The sequence below is a fragment of the Chlorocebus sabaeus genome, chromosome X (genome assembly GCF_047675955.1).
Source record: "Chlorocebus sabaeus isolate Y175 chromosome X, mChlSab1.0.hap1, whole genome shotgun sequence".
Classification (NCBI taxonomy): Eukaryota; Metazoa; Chordata; class Mammalia; order Primates; family Cercopithecidae; genus Chlorocebus; species Chlorocebus sabaeus.
In genome coordinates this window covers 85,041,223-85,061,391 of record NC_132933.1, presented here as the reverse complement: position 1 = coordinate 85,061,391, position 20,169 = coordinate 85,041,223, and the positions used below count along the sequence as shown (strand labels likewise).

The window sequence follows — 20,169 nt, the reverse complement described above, 5'->3', positions numbered from 1 at the left end:
GACAAGGATGTAAATAAAACAATTCTATTTACAATAGCATCAAAATAAGAAAATATTTAGGGGTCAGCTTAAACAATATGCTTAAGAGGTCAATACTACAGAAAATGATGTGTATGTTCAATGCAATTCCTATCAAAATCCCAATAAAATTGTGTGTAGAAATGGAAAAATCCACCCTAAAATTCCTATGAAATCTCAATAGACATCAAATAGCCAAAATAATCTTGAAAAATAATATAGCTAGAATTTTCACATTATCTGAATTCCAAAGTTATTACAAAGCTACAGTAATTGAATTAGCATGGTGCTGGCATAAAAATAGTCATATCAACTAGTGGAGTAGAATAGACAAGATATGGTTGGCAATAGCTAAACTAGATAATATTTCTGTGAGAAAGGGGAGAAGTTAGTGTCTACGAGTGAAAGGTCTGTTTTAGCTTTCACTTACCTCCTCACTGGGCACCACTGGACAATAAAAATTGTCGCAACTCTATGTGGTAGACTGGGCTGAGTGGAAGATCAAAAGCTTAGATCTCTCAGAGAATCAAGGAACCATCTACTTCTGGGTTTCTTGTTATGTAAGACAAGTTAAATACCTAATAATTACCATTTATGGAGAGTTTTTTATTCGTGGATAAGTTCAGTTCTTAATTGATACAACTATGGAAAGGGTTATTTGGGGAGGGACATCATTGCCAGGGCAAAAAAGAGTCCACATCTTTTTCTATGCATTTGGAAGAATGGATTTTCCTGAGAAATGTGAAAATTGGAGGAAGTACTTTTTAGGCCTAGTTGTGGAAATAGTAAAATAAGATATTTATTTCTTAGGAGTTTACATCTCTCTAGGATGCTTAGCAAATAAAAAAAGATATTCGTGGAGTTATGAACTCCAATAATGATCCAACAGGTATTTGAACCTAGGCATGAAGACTGAGTTTGCACAGGGCAGAAGTTTTGTGTTCCTTTAATCCTACCAATTCTTTCCTGGCACTTGGCTGGGCATACACAAACCAGAGAATATACACGGTTTGTAGCTTATACACACTGGTTTTAGCTTTCCTATCCTTTGCACCCTGCACCTCTCCCCTGCTCTCCCAACATCCACAACGTAGACAGAAGTCCAAGTTCCTGGTACAGACTGGGTCATGGAGTCCTGAAAGCTTATTCATTATTCAAGAACAATTTCCTGCAGACTGTCCCAAAGGGAGTGGGATAAGTCAAAGTGAGAGTGAGGGTTGGGGTTGATCCAAAAGTCAATATTTCAAATAAGCCAAAATCAAAGCCAACCACTCTCTCAAACCATTTATCCAAAGCAGCTGGTCCAAGTCAACAAATCAGACCATATAATGTCACTCACAAACCCCCAACCCCCACTCCAATGAAATACAGTCATGTATAGCAGCAAACAAAGACAACAAATATACAGATCACATACTGTCACTCACAAATTCCCAACCCCCACTCCAATGATATACAGTCATGTACAGTGGTAAACGGTCGTAGTACTCTCTTCCAATAAGCCCTGATAGAGCCACATAATCCTTTCCAACATGATGCACCAGACAGTCATGAAGAATTTATTTGTCAGTATATGAAATGATATTTATTTGTCACTCTGGGACTTGGATACAAAGGGAGAATTTGGACATGAGGCAGAGAGGTGCAAAATGGAGATCAAAACAAAAGCAAAAGTCAGGTTAGGACACTAAGGGGAAGTGGTGGTGGCCTAGATGGGGGATGGAGATGATCTCATTGTTACTTAGGGCAGAGAACAGGTGAAATTTAATGACTGATTAGATATTGGCAAAGAGGGCATTGAGGGGAGAAGAAGTCAGAAATTCTGCCCAGAAATTCTGCCCAGATTTCTGACTTGGACTACTTGGTAGAAATATGTTTTACATAAAAATCACTGACTATTTATTGAAAATTAACTCCTTATATGTGATTGATTATTTAGCTAAACATGTGGTGATTTGTAAACAGACAGATGCAGCATGCTAGAGGCAACAAGATGGGGTGAAGAGACATGGAACTAGGAGTCAGGGAAACAGGATGCTTTCCCAGCTCTGCCACAGCTGTTCTAGTTGCCCTTGGGACTGGTCCTTTCACGTCCTAGGGTTTCCCTTCCTCTCTTGTAAAGAAAAATGTACACTGAAAGATTTCTTCTTTCACATGACAAAAGTTGTTTCATCTTTTTGATAAAAGCAAAAGGATTAAAAATGAAGTACTGAAGTAAAACCTGCAGAAATCCACTGACCCAAAGAGGATAGATGTAAGGGCCTTGTGGAAAGTAACTGAGGCTTAAGTTGGGGCAAGGTGGAGCTGTTAAGGTTTGCTGGCCCAGTCTAGATAGGAGTATCTCAACAGTACCATTTCACAAGAACATTCTAGAGACAAGGTCCTTGGAGAATGCAGCACTGGGAAGACCAAGTAAGGAAGTTGTGATATTAGGGACATAGAGAGAAGCAAGGAAGCACAAGAAGAGAATTATAGGTTTCTAGCCTATGTCTGGCGCACTTTCTAGGAGTTTAACTATCCCATCCCTGCCTCTATACTGTCTTCACTGGATTCTGACCTATGCTAAAATTTTCCCTTATTTTCTCAAACTTCTCTGAACCAAACCACGCACTCTTAGGCCCTTGCTGCAAGGTTGTTTTATGTATTTTTTCTTTCTTTCATTTTCTTTGGGGCCTATTGATGTTGATTTCCCATTCTGTTTTCAAGCTCTAAGGCTAACTCTGCCAAATACGCTCTGCTCATCCTTTGGAGAAGGATACTTCCCCAAAGAGACTTCAGTTCTCATGGCTAGCCTTGGAATAGCCCTTTTTTGTGAAACCACAGTTATTTGGAGGTCCCCAAAAAGCATCCAAGTTTTTTCAGTGTCAAAGAAGCTCCTTAGAGACAGAACACTACTTTCTTTTATGCTACTAAACATCCTTCACAGATGAGTAACCCTTGGTTCTAAGATTAGGTACATGTTTTTGTTCTATTTCCCTAGGATGAGCATCCTACCCTCCTGGAGCAATTTTTGTGACTTTGCCTAAATTGGCTCATTTGTTGTCCTCTCTTTGTTTCAGAGTCTGAAGTTCATCATCAGGTACATCGTTTTCTTCACTGTGTTTCTCAAGAAGCCTCAAACCCTGTTTTAACAAATTGTCCTGGTCTTAGGCTCTACCTGCTCAAACTTTCAGAGGTGGATATGTAGGTTGATCCCTCTGCAATAATAATAATAACACATGTGTAAACAGAGCAGTAAATATTATAAAGCACGCCTGCCTATGATTTATTGGAATCCTGCCCTGTGAAATAGGTGGATCAGAGGTTATTATCTTCATTTTCAAAAGGAAAATCTGTGTTCCAGAGAAGGGTTGTGACTTGCGCAAGGGCACATTGCAGGACTATGTAATTCTTAGTCTAATGTTCTTTGGGCTCTGCAATGGGCCTCTGGATAAGGGTAGCTTACATCCACAGTGGGATCAGTCTTCTCCTGGCAAGTCCTTTTTTCCAGGGCCAAGGAGCTGGCAGCCTTAGAGTCCATCTGGTCTCCAGTGGATGAAGCTTTCAGTGATTGGTGGTAAGCCGCACCCCCGAGTCCACTCCATTAGGAATGTTCTGTTTGAACTGCTGGAGGCACGAAAAGCACTGGGATATGTAAGCATGCAGCAGAAATCTGCTTTGTATTTGCAGTTTGCAGACTACAAACCACAAAGCACTGGTTTGGGGCTCAAGAGGCCTGAGAATGTTTGAGCAAGCTTACAATCCAAGGAAAGGGCAGAATTTCCAGTGCCAAATTATTGGAAGAAAGGGAAGAGGCATTTAAAAGAGAAACAAAAAAGATGGGAGCAAGTGAGAAGGCTGAAACCCATTTTGTACCATTTGTTAGATGAAGGAAAACTGAGACTCAGAAAGATGAGAGGATCTAGCTGAGGTTCTACTATCAATGCTTGACAGGGGAAAGATTCAAATTCACTTTGTGTGCTCCCAAAACTGGTACACTCTCCACTGTATCCCACTGCCATGCTAGGTGCCCTCAAAGGAAGGTTTCCTTGTCTGGTTCACTGTCTTTCTTCCATTCAGTGAAGGCCTACACTGTTCAGCTTTCACATCTCCAAGAAAAACATCGTGAGAGGGAAGCAGGGCACAGTGGTAAAATGACTTTGTTTTACCTGCATGTATATTGAGAGAAGATGAGGGAACCTTCTCCCAGCATGCTCAGAAGGGAAATAGTTTCTGCTGGCTTTCAGCTGGCTTGCTTTATATCACTTTTAATTGTTTAATAATTTATAGTAGGTGATTGATAACACATCTGACTCAGACACCCAGAGAAGGAGTTTTCCAATAACTTGGCTTCGTAAGTGACATAAAGAACTATCTAGCCTTGGCAAGTTCATTACCTGAAGCATAAGCTAGAGATCCTCATAACTGTTTTCAGCTAAACATCTGGAGGAGAGTGTTCTGTCTGGATTTAGACCCTGAGTGGGCCTCCCATTTGCTTTATGAACTTTGAGTACTTATTGAAGTCTCTGTTGCCTCTGAGTAGGAGAAAATGTCCATTCTTCAAGTGCAGGGCTATGGTAAGTATTAAGATGAGCTCATATTGGATGTGCAATGTGAGATAAACCTTTAGCCTGTTCCTTGGAACTAGTGATTATAGACAAACCAGGTGACTGCTGTCTCTTTTCAAATAAGTTTATACCTAGTTGTTTGATTAAACATGGGTAGTAAGAAAGATTAGTGGACTAGAAGTCAAAATATCAAAATTCTAATCTTAGCCAAGTCTCTTCTCCTTTCTTGATCTTGGTTTTCACATTATAACATGAAGAGGTGAATTAACTAGTATTTAGGAGCCTTCCTATTTCTCACAGACTTACTTGGACATCCATTGTATCTTTACAAAGATTTAAATACTTTTAAAATACTTTGATTTTTAAAAAATACAGAAGTATTACATGTTCAATGTAGAATAAGAAAATTGAAACAACAAAATAAAAATAAAATGAAATAATTCAATTCCTAGAGATGATTACTGTTAAAATTGGGATATTTATTCTTCTGAACATTTAATGTGCATTTATTTACAATTATATATTGTGTTTGAGTTTTTATTTCTAAAAATATAATCATATTGTACGTACTATTTTGTAACCTACTTCTTTCATTTTATAAAGCAACACAAACATTGTGCAGAGGTGGAAAACGTATGCCACTTTCCTCATGTTGTGGGTTTAACACACAAGAAGATGTCTTTCACCCTTTTTTTCACAATCTCACTAATTCCATGTTTTCTCCTTCCCATGAGAGGAACTTTTAATTCAGAGAAATTTAAGGCACGATATATATTGATGGATAAGTTTGTTATACTTAAAAACAGGATCAGGCCAGGCATGGTGGCTCAAGCCTGTAATCCCAGCACTTTGGGAGGCTGAGGTGGGCAGATCACCTGAGGTCAAGAGTTCAAGACCAGCCTGACCAACATGGAGAAACCCATCTCTACTAAAAATACAAAATTAGCCAGGTGTGGTGGTGCATGCCTGTAATCCCAGCTACTCGGGAGGCTGAGGTAGGAGTATCTTTTGAACCCGAGAGGCGGGGGTTGCAGTGAGCCGAGATTGCACCATTGAACTCCAGCCTGGGCAACAAGAGTGAAACTCTGTCTCAGATAAATAAATAAATAAATAGGATCTCTCTTTTCACTTTAATTTCACTACCTACACCTAGGCACTTATGGCTTTCCTCTACATCTAAAAAATCCTCTAAATTTACGTGTGCATCCTCTACATTAAAAAAAAAAAAAACTCTCAAAACTCAACAGTAAAATGTTGACTTCTAGCATAACAGTGGAAGGAACTTCACTGACCAGTGAAACCGGTGAAAATTACTTTTTAAAAAAAAATCATATAAAAGTTTTGGAAATTGTCCAAAGGACAAAGAGCAAATGAAGAAACATCTATTCAATAAAATCTACAAATACTTATTTAAAAAAAGGAAGGTCTGTGGTATTTGAACCAAGACTGCTCTCTCTCATCCTGCTTCCGGCTTAACAAGGTGAAGACTCAACTCCCAACTATTGCAGCCAAGGACACAGGACCTCTTCTTTCCTCAGTTCCCAGTGGGAGGTCTTTCTACCCAGAAGAAGCGGAATTTCAGCATTTCTCGCATTGCCCCCCCAGATGCTACAACCAGTGGAGGTTATAGTGAAAGGAATTGAGAGGAGATTCATAGATCTAATGAAGATACAGCCTAAACCGTAGACTGAGTTTTGAGGAGAGAACTAGGGAATAAGATATCTGGGAGGCATTTTGCTGAAATCAGAACAAATAGAAAACACTGACCACTGTTCCATAAAATGAGCCACAGTGTGATTAGATTCATTTGTAGAGTACTTTTATAACCCAGGCCTTGTTGTAAATAAATGATAGAGCAACAGGGCAGCAATAAGTGGAGCATAACAGTTGGGTATGTTCACAGAAGAGTGGAAGAGAGCCCTACCACCTTCAAGTGACTGTGTTATACCCAAACATGCATCTCTCTGAGAAGCAACCTCACAAACTTAACTCCCTGTGAAGGATTCATGGAAAGTAGAATTCCCCAAAATAACTCAGTCAGTCACTAAATAAATAAACAAGTAAATAATAAGAACAAGCCCCAGGAGTGAGTGTACCAGTATCAGAAGTGCTAAAACATATTATCTAAAATACCTAGTTCTCCCCAGAAAATTACAACAAATGAAAAGAAACAGGAAACTATGACCCACACAGTGGAAAAAAGCAAGCAAAAAATATTGTGTAAGAGTGACCAGATGTCAGATGTAAGAGGAAAAGATTGTAAAGTAGTCATTATAAATATGTTCACAGAACTAAGAGAAAGCTCGACTAAAAAAGTAAAAGAAGGTATGATGACAACATTGATCAAAAAGATAATATGAATAAATAGAAATTATTTAAAAGAATCAAATAGAAATTATTGACTTGAAATGTATAGTAGCTGAAATAAAATACTCATTAGAGGGGCTCAACACTAAATTTGAACTGGTAGAAAAAAAATGATTACCCAACTTGGAGTTAAATCAATAGAGGTTACAAAGGACAGAGAGAAAAAGTAATGAAGAAAAACCAACAGAGTCTCAGAGAAATGCAGGACACCATTGAGTACTCCAGCATGCACATAATACAAGTACCAGAAGGAGAGGAGAGAAAAAAGAAATATATTGAAAGAAATCATAGTTGAAAACTTCTGCAATTTATTCAGGAAGCTCAATAAACTCCAATAGAAAATACAAAGAAAGTCAAAAACAGACGTATCATCATAAAAATGCTGAAAATAAAAGAAGCAGAAGAAAATCCAGAAAGTAGCAAGAGAAAAATGGCATACTACTTATGGAAACCACAATAAGATTAACATTTGATTAACTGATGTCTCTGCAGAAACAATGGTGGCCAGAAGGCAGTCAGATAACCTATTCGAAGTGCTCAATGAGAAACACTATCAAGAATTCTATATCCAGCAAAACTGTTTTAAAAATTAAGGCAAAATAAAGACTTTCAAGACAAGCAAGAACCGAGAGAGTTCATTGCTAGTAGACCTGCTTCTATAATGTGAATGTTTGTGTCCCTCCCCAAATTTACATTTTGAAATCTTAACCAGGTGAGAGGATATGGGACTTTTGGAAAATGATTAGGTCATAAATGGGATTGGTGTCCTTCTAGAATAGGGCCAAGGGAGCTTGCTCTTCCCTTCCACTATTTGAGAAGGCACTGCCTATAAGAAAGCAGGTGCTCACCAGACACTAAATCTGCTGGTGTTTTGATCTTGGCCTTCCCAGCCTCCAGAACTGTGATAAATAAATTTCTGGTTTTCATAAGCTATCTAGTCTATGATATTTTGTTATAGCATGCTGAATGGAATAAGATATAAGAAATACTAAAAAATATTCTTCAGGTTGAAAGCGAGTGACCACAGACGGTAATTTAAATACAAATGAACAACAACAAAAATAACGGTGCCCGTAAAGGCACTTATGTAATTATAGTAGACACTCTTAACATATATACTTTACTCATTTTCTCTCTTAACTGATTTAAAAAGCAATTATCTAAAATAACATGTGTATAATGTATTGCTGGGTATCATATAAAAAGTAATATATATGTAATATATTTACCAATAACAGCACAAAATAAGTGAGTGGAAACAAAGCTGTAAGTGGCTAAGGAAAGGATAAAAGATGGTAAATCGATAATTATAACTATGCATTGTTGGCTTTTTAACATCAATAGAGGAAATATGTATAACTAAAATACAATTTAAAAAGGGAAAAGAAATATAGCTATACAGGGGTAACATTTCTATATGCTGTGGAATTAAGCTACTGTAAATCTGAATATGATTCTAATCAGTTAAGATATATGGTAATCTTAGCACAACCAGTAAAAAAAAACTAAAAATCACAAAAAAGCTCATTAATGAGATTAAAATGCTGCATTAGGAAATATTCATTAGATGCAAAATAAATCACTAGAGGAGGAACAAAAAACAGTATGAGACATATATAAAATAAAAAGTAAAATTACAAATGTAAATGCAAAAATATGAACAATAACATTAAATACAGGTGAATTAAACAATCCAATCAAAAGACAGAGATTGTCAGGCAGGATTTTAAAATATATATGATCCAAGGGGAGGCAGAGAAAAATGGCCATATAGCCATTATCTCCATTGATTATCCCACCTTGCCAAAGAACACCAAATTTAAAAACTAGCTACACAAGAATGCTCCCTCATAAGAACCGAAAATCCGGTGAGTAATCGCATTACCTAATTTTAACATCATATTTAGGAAAGGATCAATGAAGAGAGTAGGAAAGACAGTCTTGACTAATTTACACCACCACTACCCCATCCCTCAGCAGTGGCCACATGGCACAGAGAAAGAATCTGTGCATTTGGGGCAAGGAGAGTACAGTGATTGTGAGACTTGGCATTGGAACTCAGTGCTGTCTTGTCATAGTAAAAAGCAACATGGGGCAGAACTCACACAGAGGCCATGGAGGGAGCATTTAGACCAGCACTAGACAGAAGAGAATCATCCATCCCAGTAGGTAGAATGTAATTTCCAGTAAGTCCTGCCACCATGGGCTAAAGTGTTCTGCAGTTTGAAATAAACTTGGAAGGCAGTCTAAAACACAAGGACTACAATTCTTGGTCAAGTCTTGGTGATGTGCTGGGCTCAGATTCAATGGACTCTGTGTACACACAACCTAGTGAGACACCAGCTAGGGCAGCCAAGAGAGTACTTGCATTACATCTCCCCAACCTCAGTCAGCAGAGCTTGCAGCTCCAGGACAGACTCCTGTCTGCTTCAGGAGAAGAGAGGGGAGAGTAAAGAGGACTTTGTCTTGCAACTTGGATAACAGCTCAACCACGGTAGAATGGGGCACCAGGCAGAGTCCCAAGTCCCCCCTCTTTCCAGGTCACAGATCCCAGATGATGTTTCTGGATACATGCTGGGCCAGGATGGAGCCCACTGCCATGAAGGGAAGGACCCAGTTCTGGCAGGATTCATAGACCGTTGCCTAAAGAGCCCTTGGGCCCTGAATAATCAGCAATGGTAGCCAGGCAATACTCACCTTGGGTGAGACTCAGAGTTGTCCTGGCTTCAGGTGTGACCCAGCACAAAACCAGCTGTGGTGGCTATGGCAAGCCACCGTGGTGGGAGCTATCTCCTTTTGCTTGAAGGAAGGAGAAGGAAGAGTAAAGGGGACTTTGTCTTGCAGTTAAGTACTACTTCAACTTCAGTTGGATAAAGCACCAAGCAGTCTCCTAGAGTCCCTGATTCTAGGCCTTGGCTCCTGGATGGTGTTTCTGGACCTCCCTTGGGCCACTGGGGAGTCGATTGCCCTGAAGGGAGAGACCCATGCCTTGCAGCATTCACCACAAGCTGAATGAAAGAGCCCTTGGGCATATAGTGAACATCAGTAGTAGTCAGGCAGTACTCACCATGGGTCTGAGGTGGTAGTGCCCATAGAGAGAGACTCTCTTGCTTAAAGAAAGTAGAGAGAAGACTGGGAAGAACTTTGTCTTGTGGCTTGGATGTCACCTCAGTCACAGTAGAACAGAGCACCAGGAAGATTCCTAAAGTATCCAGTTCCAGGCCCTGGCTCCAAGACAGCATTCCTGGACCCACCCAGGGCTGAGGAAACTCAGTGCCCTGAAGGGAAGAACACAAGTCTAGCTGGATTCACCACTTGCTCATTGTAGAACCCTTGGGTCTTGAGTGAATATAGACAGTATCCAGGCAGTGGTCACCATGGGCTTTGGGCAATATCCAGTGCTATGTAGGCTTTTGGTCTGACCCAGCACAGTCCTTGTGGTGGCAGCCACAGCAATACTTGTGTCACCCTTCCACCAACTCCTAACAGCTCAGCACAAAGAGAGAGACTCCATTTGTTTGGGGGAAAGTAAAAAGAGAGAACAAGAGTGCCTACTTGGCAATGAAGGAATTCTCCTGGAACTCACCCAAGACCACCAAGGCAGTGTTTCTCTGAGTCTGCAAGAGCCACGGCATTACTGGGCTTGTAGTGTTCACTAAAGCAAATAAGGTTGTAGTGACAAAAGACTTAGATCACAACACTCACGTGCCTTCGAATACTTGGAAAGCCCTCACAAAAATGATGAGTACAAACAAGCTCAGACTGCAAAGATGATAATAAACACCTAACTCTTTAATGCTCAGTGATGAACATCTGCAAGCAACAAGAACATCCAGTAAAACATGACCTCACAAAACAAACTACATAAGACAACAGTGACCAATCCTGGAGAGACAGAGATATGTGACTTTTCAGAGAGAGAATCCAAAATAGCTGTTTTGAGGAAACTCGGTGAAATTCAAGAAAACACAGAGAATGAATTCAGAATCCTGTCAGATAAATTTAACAAAGAAATTGAATTTTTTTTTATTATTATACTTTAAGTTCTAGGGTATATGTACACAACATATGTTTGTTACATATGTATACATGTGCCATGTTGGTGTGCTGCACTCATTAACTTGTCATTTACATCAGGTATGTCTCCTAATGCTATCCCTCCCCACTCCCTCACCCCATGACAGGCCCGGGTGTGTGGTGTTCCCCACCCTGTGTCCAAGTGTTCTCATTGTTCAATTCCCACCTATGAGTGAGAACATGCGGTGTTTGGTTTGCTGTCCTTGCGATAGTTTACTCAGAATGATGGTTTCCAGCTTCATCCATGTCCCTATAAAGGACATTGACTCATCCTATTTTATGACTGCATAGTATTCCATGGTGTATATGGCCATATTTTCTTAATCCAGTCTATCATTGATGGACATTTGGGTTGGTTCCAAGTCTTTGCTATCGTGAATAGTGCCACAATAAACATATGTGTGTATGTGTCTTTATAGCAGCATGATTTATAATCCTTTGGGTATATACCCAGTAATGGGATGGCTGGGTCAAATGGTATTCCTAGTTCTAGATCTTTGAGGAATCACCACACTGTCTTCCACAATGGTTAAACTAGTTTAAAATCCCACCAACAGTGTAAAAGTGTTCCTATTTCTCCACATCCTCTCCAGTACCTGTTGTTTCCTGACTTTTTAATGATTGCCATTCTAACTGGTGTGAGATGCTATGTAGCCCTCAGAAATAATACCACACATCTACAACCATCTGATCTTTGACAAACCTGACAAAAACAAGAAATGGAGAAAGGATTCCCTATTTAATAAATGGTGCTGGGAAAACTGGCTAGCCATATGGAGAAAGCTGAAACTGGATCCCTTCCTTACATCTCATACAAAAATTAATTCAAGATGGATTAAAGACTTAAACATTAGACCTAAAACCATAAAAACCCTAGAAGAAAACCTAGGCAATACCATTCAGGGCATAGGCATGGGCAAGGACTTCATGACTAAAACACCAAAAGCAGTGGCAACGAAAGCCAAAACTGACAAATGGGATCTAATTAAACTAAAGAGCTTCTGCAGAGCAAAAGAAACTACCATCAGAGTGAATAGGCAACCTACAGAATGGGAGAAAATTTTTACAATTTACCCATCTGGCAAAGGACTAATATCCAGAATCTACAAAGAACTTAAACAAATTTACAAGAAAAAATCAAACAACTCCATCAAAAAGTGGGTGAAGGACATGAACAGACACTTCTCAAAAGAAGACATTTATGCAGCCAACAGACACATCACTAAATACTGAACATCACTGACCATCAGAGAAATGCAAATCAAAACCACAATGAAATATTTGAAATATTTTAAAATCAAGCAAAAATATTGGAACCGAAAAATGAAATTGACATACTGATGAATGCATTAGAGTCCCTTACCAGCAGAAATAAAAATAAAAGAAGAAATAATAATTGAGCTTGTAGATAGGCTATTTGAAAATACACAGTCGGGGGAGGCCCAAGGCAGGTCGTCGGCAGCCACCGGCAGTCCTGGAGGAGGGGTGGCAGCGTGGAGTCCGGGGCGATGCAACTTCCGGACGGGACTCCCCTCTGTCCTCCCCTCACGTCTCCCCTTCCTCTCACCTAGTCCCGCGCCATCTTCCATCCGCGACACTTCCGACCCGACCCGGGGCTTTCAGAGTGCGGTTGCTCAAGGAAAGCCGTCGCCGCCCCCGCCTCGGGGCCGAGTGAGAGTGCCCGTTGCTCTGTGTCGCTCTCCCGGCCGCCGCCTTGCCCCCAGTGGCAGGCTCCGTTCTGTCTCAAAGCCCTCCCCCAAGCTCAGTGAGTGGAAATCGGCTCCGCAGGACCCGCTGGGGCCCAGCCCCTACGCGTGGTGCCCAGAAGACTTGGCTATGGCACCATGGGTAAACCCATTAAACTGCTAGCTGTTTTCAGGTTGAAATCCCAAAGATTGATGTCTACCTCTATGAGGTAGATACTAAACCAGACAGACAAGTGGCCAGACAAGATATTAAACCAGACAATGTCCCAAGATATTAAACCATGGAGGTGGTTGACTCAACGGTTCAGCATTTTGAAGTAACTGTATTTGGAGACCGTAGACCAGTTTATGACAGAAAAAGAATTCTTTACACCACCAATCCACTTCCTGTGGCGACTACAGGGGTATATTTAGACGTTACTTTACCTGGAGAAGGTGGAAAAGATCGACCTTTTAAGGTGTCAATCAAATTTGTCTCTTGGGTGAGTTGGCACCTACTGCATGAAGTACTGACAGGACGGACCTTGCTTGAGCCACTGGAATTAGACAAGCCAATCAGCACTAACCCTGTCCATGCAGTTGATGTGGTGCGACGACATCTGCCCTCCATGAATACACACCTATGGGGCATTCCTTTTTCTCAGTTCCAGAAGGATATGACCGCCCTCTGGGAGGGGGCAGGGAAGTATGGTTTGAATTCCATGAGTCTGTTCGGCCTGCTGTGTGGAAAATGATGCTTAATATTGATGAAAGAGACCTCTGGCAGCAGTGTGGAGAATAGACAGAGAAGAAAAAACTAATCGGAGAAGCCAGTTAGGAGGCTTTTCAGTCACTAGTTCAAGTTTCGGTCTACATGTTACTTCCTTGAGAAGCAGTGTTTGACACCCTTTTCCTTCCATCCAGCCATCCCCCAAGTCTGAGTTAGGTATTCGCTTCTGTATTCCCATAGCACTGTATAATTCCCCTATAATAGCATGTATCACCCTGAATTATGAATGCTTATTGTTCTGTCTCTCCTATTAGAATGAAAGCTCCGTGAAGGGATTGTCATTTTATTCACCAGTGTATCCTCCATGCCCAGCGCAACTTTTGGTAATATTAAGCAAAGAATGAATAAATAAATCCAAGAGCACAGGAGGAGGAGCATCCAAATGAGCCTGAAAAATCACAGAAATATGTGTGGTAGTATGTGATATCTTAGCTGAGCTTTAACAAGTATAATGAGACCAAGAGTTTGGTTTGAAAATGAGGTACTCAGGAATAAATGATTTCTGAGGTCTCTTAAGGTATTATAAAACTTTATTGAAAGATCTAAGAGAAAATTTAAATAAATGAAACACATTACCCTTATTGAGAAGACTCAATTTTATAAAATGCCAGTTCTCCCCAAATTAATCTATAAATGTAGTTTTAATTAAAATTCAAATTAGGGGCCAGGTACAGTGGGTATGCCGGTATTTCCAGCACATTGGGAGGCCAGGGTGGGAGGATCGCTTGAGCCCGGGAGTTCTGAGCCACATGGTGAAACCCCATGGCTAAAACAACACACACACACACACACAAAATAGCCAGGCATGGAGGCATGTGACTGTAGTCTCAGCTACTTGAGAGGCTCAGATGGGAGAATCACTTGAGCCCAGGAGGTCAAGGCTACAGTGAACTGTGATCTCGCCACTGTACTCCAGCCTAGGCAACAGAGTGAGACCCTGTCTCAAAAAAAATAAAATAAAATAAAATAATAAAATAAAATTCCAGTAGGGTATAGAATAACACTTGGTAAGTCGATATTAAGATTTATATGGAACAATAAGTGACTAAAAAAATCCAATACAATTTTAAAGAAAAATAAAGCAGGAATTGCCCTACTTCCTCTAAAACTGTAACAGTTATGCCACATGGCTTTAAGTGCAGGGACAGGCAGATTAATGAAGCAGAGTCTAGAAACTAGCCACATGTATGTTTATGGAAACTGTAACTATCTGATGTAGTGTTTCAGATCAGTAGGGAAAGAGTAAAACTAGAATATTTAATAAATTGTGTTTACACAGTTGTTAACTGTTTTAAAAAAATTAGATCCATCTTACATCAGACATGAAATTTATTTCCAGGTGAATTATAATCTCAAATATGAAAAGCAAATCTTCAAAATTCTTTTAGGATAAAAATGAGAGAATATTCCTAACACCAAACAAAGTACAAAGTATAAACTGCAAAGGAAAATACTGATAAATTTGACCAAAATTTAAAAGTTGTGTAATGCAAAAAAAAAAAAAAAAAAAAAAAAAAAAAAAAAAAAAAAAAAAGCTAAAAATATTAGAAAATTTGTAGCTCATATAACTGAGAACTTTACAAAATATAAGGACAGATGAATTGAAAAATAGGTAGTTCTCAAAATAAGAAACCCATATAGCCAGTAAACACATGAAAAGATTCTGATTCATTAATAATCAAGAACTTGCAAATGAAATCAGTGTTACTATTTTATACCCATCAGATTTGTGAAATTAAAAAGCCTTATGATTTGCAAAAAGTGCAAGTTGAAAAGAAAAATCTTATGAAATACCAAATGTTGGTGAGGATGAAGTAAAAGAAACTCTTACACATTGTTTGTAGAAATACCATTTGGTACAACTACCCAGGAGAGCAGTTCTCAAGTAAAGATGAAATTGCGCATCTTAAAACCCATAAAGAGGTATCTTGCATGTGTGCCTAAAACAGTATATGAAAGAGCTGAAAATTGGAAACAGCCTAAATTCCTGTCAGTAGTAGAATGAATAAACAGTAAATAAATAGTTACATAATACTGTGGTGTAGTACATAACAGTTAAATGAATGGACCAGATCTATATGTATCAATGTGAATTATTAAAACAATGTTGCACACAGAAAAAAAAAATACAATCAGAGGAGACAAAAGAAAAAATAATGAAACAGAATGAAGCACACTTACAAACTCTAGAAAATAGCCTCAAAAGACAAATCTAAGAGGCTTAAAGAGAAGGTAGAGAGATCAGAGTGAAAGCTTATTCAAAGTGATGGTAACAGAGAACTTCCCAAACCTAGAGAAAGGTATCAATATTCAAGTAAAAGAAGGTAATAGAACACGAAGCAGCCTTAACCTAAATAAGACTACCCCGACACATTTAATAATAAAACTCCCAAAGGTCAAAAATAAAGAAAGGATCACAAAAGCAGCAAGATAAAAGAAACAAATAACGTCAAAGGAACTCCAATATGTCCGGCAACAAACTACTTACTGGAAATCTTACAGGTCAGGAGAGAGTAGCATGACTTATTTAAAGTGATGAAGGGAAAAAAATTATCCCAGAACAGTATACCCAGAGAAAATATCCTTCAAACATGAAGGAGAAATAAAAACTTTCCCAGACAAACAAAAACTGATTAATTTCAAAACACCACATGAAAATCACCGCTTAAAAGTGGTGTTGGACAGGAGTGTTGAGACTGATTAATAACTTGACTGTGGTGCATGGACATGAATCTATCCAGTTGATAAAATTTTGTGGAACTCAACACACACACACACACACACACACACACACACACACAGAGGAGTAAAATTCTGGGAAAATCTGAATAAGATCAGCAAATTGTATCAATGTCAGCATAGTTGTATTATTATGCTATAGTTTTGTAAAATGTTATCAATGAGAGAAACCAGATACAATGTACAAGGGGTCTTTCTGTATTTCTTATTTTTAGTGTTAAGAACACTTAAAATGATAGCTACCCTCTTAACAAATGTTAAAGTATACTATATAGTATTGTTAAGATTACTCATATTGTTGCACGGTAGATCTATAGAGCTTTTTCATCTTACATGACTGAAACTCTGTACCCATTGAAGGCTACTCCCCCATTTCTCCCTCTCCTTAATCCCTGGCAACAAACCACCATTTTACTTTCTGTTTCTATGAGTTTGACTATTTGAGGTAATGTATGTAAGTGGAATCATTCAGTGTTTGTCCTTCTATATCTGATTTATTTCACTTAGCATAATGACCTCAAGGTTTTTCCATGCTGTCACAAATGGCAAGACTTCCTTCTTTTTAAGGCTGAATAATATTTCATTGTATGTATGTACCACATTTTTAAAAATCCATTCAGCTATTGATGAACATTTAGGTTGTGTCTCCTCTTAGCTATTATGAATAATGATAAAATGAATATGAGAATGCATGTATCCCTTTGAAATCCTGATTTCAATACTTTTGGATGTATACCCAAAAGTGACATTACTGGATCATGTGGTAAATCTGCTTTTAATTTTGAAGAACCTCCACATTGTTTTGCACAATGGCTGCACTATTTTACATTCCCACCAACAGTATACAAGAGGTCCAATTTCTCCACATCCTCATCAACACTTCTTATCTTTCATGTTTTAAAAAAAAGATAGCCATCCTAACACATGTGAGATATCTCATTGTAGTTTCGATTTTCATTTCCTTGACAATTAGTGATGTTGAGCATCTTTTCACATACTTTTTGGCCATTTGTATGCCTTCTTTGGGAAATGTCTATTTAATATATTATTTATTGCAACTGCATGTGAACCTATAATACCTTAATTAAAATTTCAATTTAAAAAATCCTTGGAGAAATTCTGGTGTCAGCAATGATAAGTCAATCACCTTCAACATATATCATCCATTAATTACAACCAAAATCTCTGGACAAAAATACAAAAAGCAAATCCAAAAAGCAAATCTCTAACTCTGAAAAGCTTATGGTGGTAGGCAGATTCAGGAGGTAGTCAAATCCTAAAGAATGACTCATACGGGAGTGAGTTTTAGCAGGCAGGGACAGTGAAAATCCTCAAAGAAACTGTGTCTTGCTGGCAAGAGGAATGGCAAAGTGAACTACCCTGAACCAGAGAGTGTGGGGATTATCCTTGGTTTTATTCATTTTTTCTCTCTTTCTCTCCAGGCCCTGCCTCAAGAGTGATCCTAGTCATGGAACTATACTACAACAGCCATGGTACAGATACCTAACACCTAAAGAGAAAAGTCATCTTTCTGGTTAGAGAAACTGAGAATATGGGACCCTGTGGCTCAAAGAATGTCTAAATAATACTCTGTTAATTTTTTTACTTTTTTTCCTCCCATTACTTTGCTTTGAGGATGGCCTCAGTTGTTTGTAACTGCATGGCACCATAAAGTGGCTAAAACTTTAAGGGAAATTTTATCTTTCTAACTAGAATACAGAGCAAAAGGGACCCTAGGATCAAGACCGTGTGAGAGAAATCCCAAAACAGAGAAATTTGTTTAGGTGATCCCCTGATTCTGTGGATTAACCAACAAAAGCCTCAGATACAGCCCTACAAAACAAAAATCAACATTATCTGGAGAGTTTTAACAAGATCCAGAGTCTCATCATAATATTCAAAATGTCCAGAATAAAATCCAAAGTTATTGAATGTATAAAGAGCAAGGAAAAATGTGACCAATTCTCAAGGAAAAGAAAGATCAATATATGTCAACCACAAGATGACCCAATGTAGAAATGAAGCAAATACTATGGCCATACTTTATGAAGTAAACACTTCGAAATTAATAGAAAGGCATTCTAACAGATAAAAACGAACCAAATGAAAATTTTAGAACAAAAATACAATATTTCATTTAAAAGAAGAACTATTGTATGGGATCAATAGTAGAATAGAGATGACAGAGCAAAGGGCCAATAGAAATTATCCAATTGGCATAACAGAGAAAAAAAAACACGTTGAAAGGGTGAACTAATATTCAGAAGCCCGTGGAATAATATCGAAAGGTATAACATTCATGTCATTGGTATTCTAGAAGAAGAGAAAAAAGATATTGTGCAGAAAACATATTTTAGAAAATTATTTCCAAAATCTTCCCAAATTAGTTGAAAGATTAAAATTTACAAATTCACAGGTATATATATACTAAATTGTATATTTTATTAGCTTTGTTTAGGTATATTTAACAAATAAAAATTGCTTATATTAAAGATGTATAATGTGATTTTTTGATATACACATATACTGTAAAATGATTATGGTTACTACTATCAAGATAATTAACATATTCATCACTTCACATAGTAAAATTTGTGTGTGTGTATGGTGAAAATACTTAAGACAGACTCTCTTACCAAATTTCAAGTGTGTGATATGTTATTACTAACTAAAGTAGCCATGCTGTGAATTAGGTATCTGGAAGTTATTCATCTTATAATTGCAAATTCATACCCTTTGACCAACATCTCCTCAATTTCTTCTTCCCTCAATCCCTATGAAACAGCCTTCTACTCTGTTTCTATGCATTCGACTTTTTAGATGCTTTTTTGAGTCAATAATTATCTATTTTTATTAACCTTTCTTACATGTATGCAATGCTCCCATTTATTTCTTTTTTATAACTTTTATTTTAAGGTTGCGGTACATGTGTGAGTTTGTTATATAGGTAAACTTAAGTCATGGGAGTTTGCTATACAAATTATTTCATCACTCAGGTATTAAACCTAGTACCCCCCATTAGTTATTTTTCCTGATCCTCTCCCTCCTTTCACCATTCACCCTCTGGTAGGCCCCAGTGTGTGTTGCTCCCCTCTATGTGTCCATATGTTCTCATCATTTAGCTCCCACTTATAAGTGAGAACATGCAGTCTTTGTCTGTTCTTTTATTAGCCTGCTAAGGATAATAGCCTCCAGTTCCATTCATGTCCCTGCAAAAGACATGATATCATTCTTTTTATGGGTGCATAGTATTCCATGGTGTATATGTACACATTTCCTTTATCCTGTCTACCGTTGATGGGCATTCAAGTTGATTCCATGTCTTTGCTATTGTGAATAGTGCTGCAATAAACATATATATAGCATGTGTCTTTATGATGAAATGATCTATATTACTTTGAGTATATACCCAGTAATGAGATTGATGGGTCAAATGGTAGTTCTATTTTCAGATCTTTGAGAAATCACTGCACTGCTTTCCACAATGGTTGAACTAATTTACACTCCCACCAACAGTGCATAGGCATTCTGTTTTCTCTGCAACCTCACTAGCACCCATTATTTTTTGACTTTTTAGTAATAGCCATTCTGAGTGGTGTGAGATAATATCTTATTTTGGTTTTGATTTGCATTTCCCTGATGATCAATGATGAGCTTTTTCTTAAAATGCTTGTTGCCTGCATGTATGTCTTCTTTTGAAAACTGTTCATGTCCTTTGCCCACTTTTTAATGCAGTCATTTGCTTTTTCTTGTAAATTTGTTTAAGTTCCTTAGAGATGCTGGATATTAAACCTTTGTCAGATGCATAGTTTGTAAAAATTTTCTCCCATTCTGTAGGTTGTCTGTTTACTCTGTTAATTGTTTCTTTTGCTGTGCAGAAGCTCTTACATTTAATTAGATCCCATTTGTCAATTTTTGCTTTTATTGTGATTGCTTTTGGTGTCTT

The 20,169-nt window shown here is 38.2% G+C and overlaps 1 pseudogene; it reads left to right on the top strand.

Annotated features, from left to right (window-relative positions):
- Positions 1–12,778: 12,778 nt before the first annotated feature.
- LOC103232936 (protein argonaute-3 pseudogene) lies at positions 12,779–13,496 on the top strand (annotated as a pseudogene).
- The last annotated feature ends 6,673 nt before the right edge of the window (positions 13,497–20,169 follow it).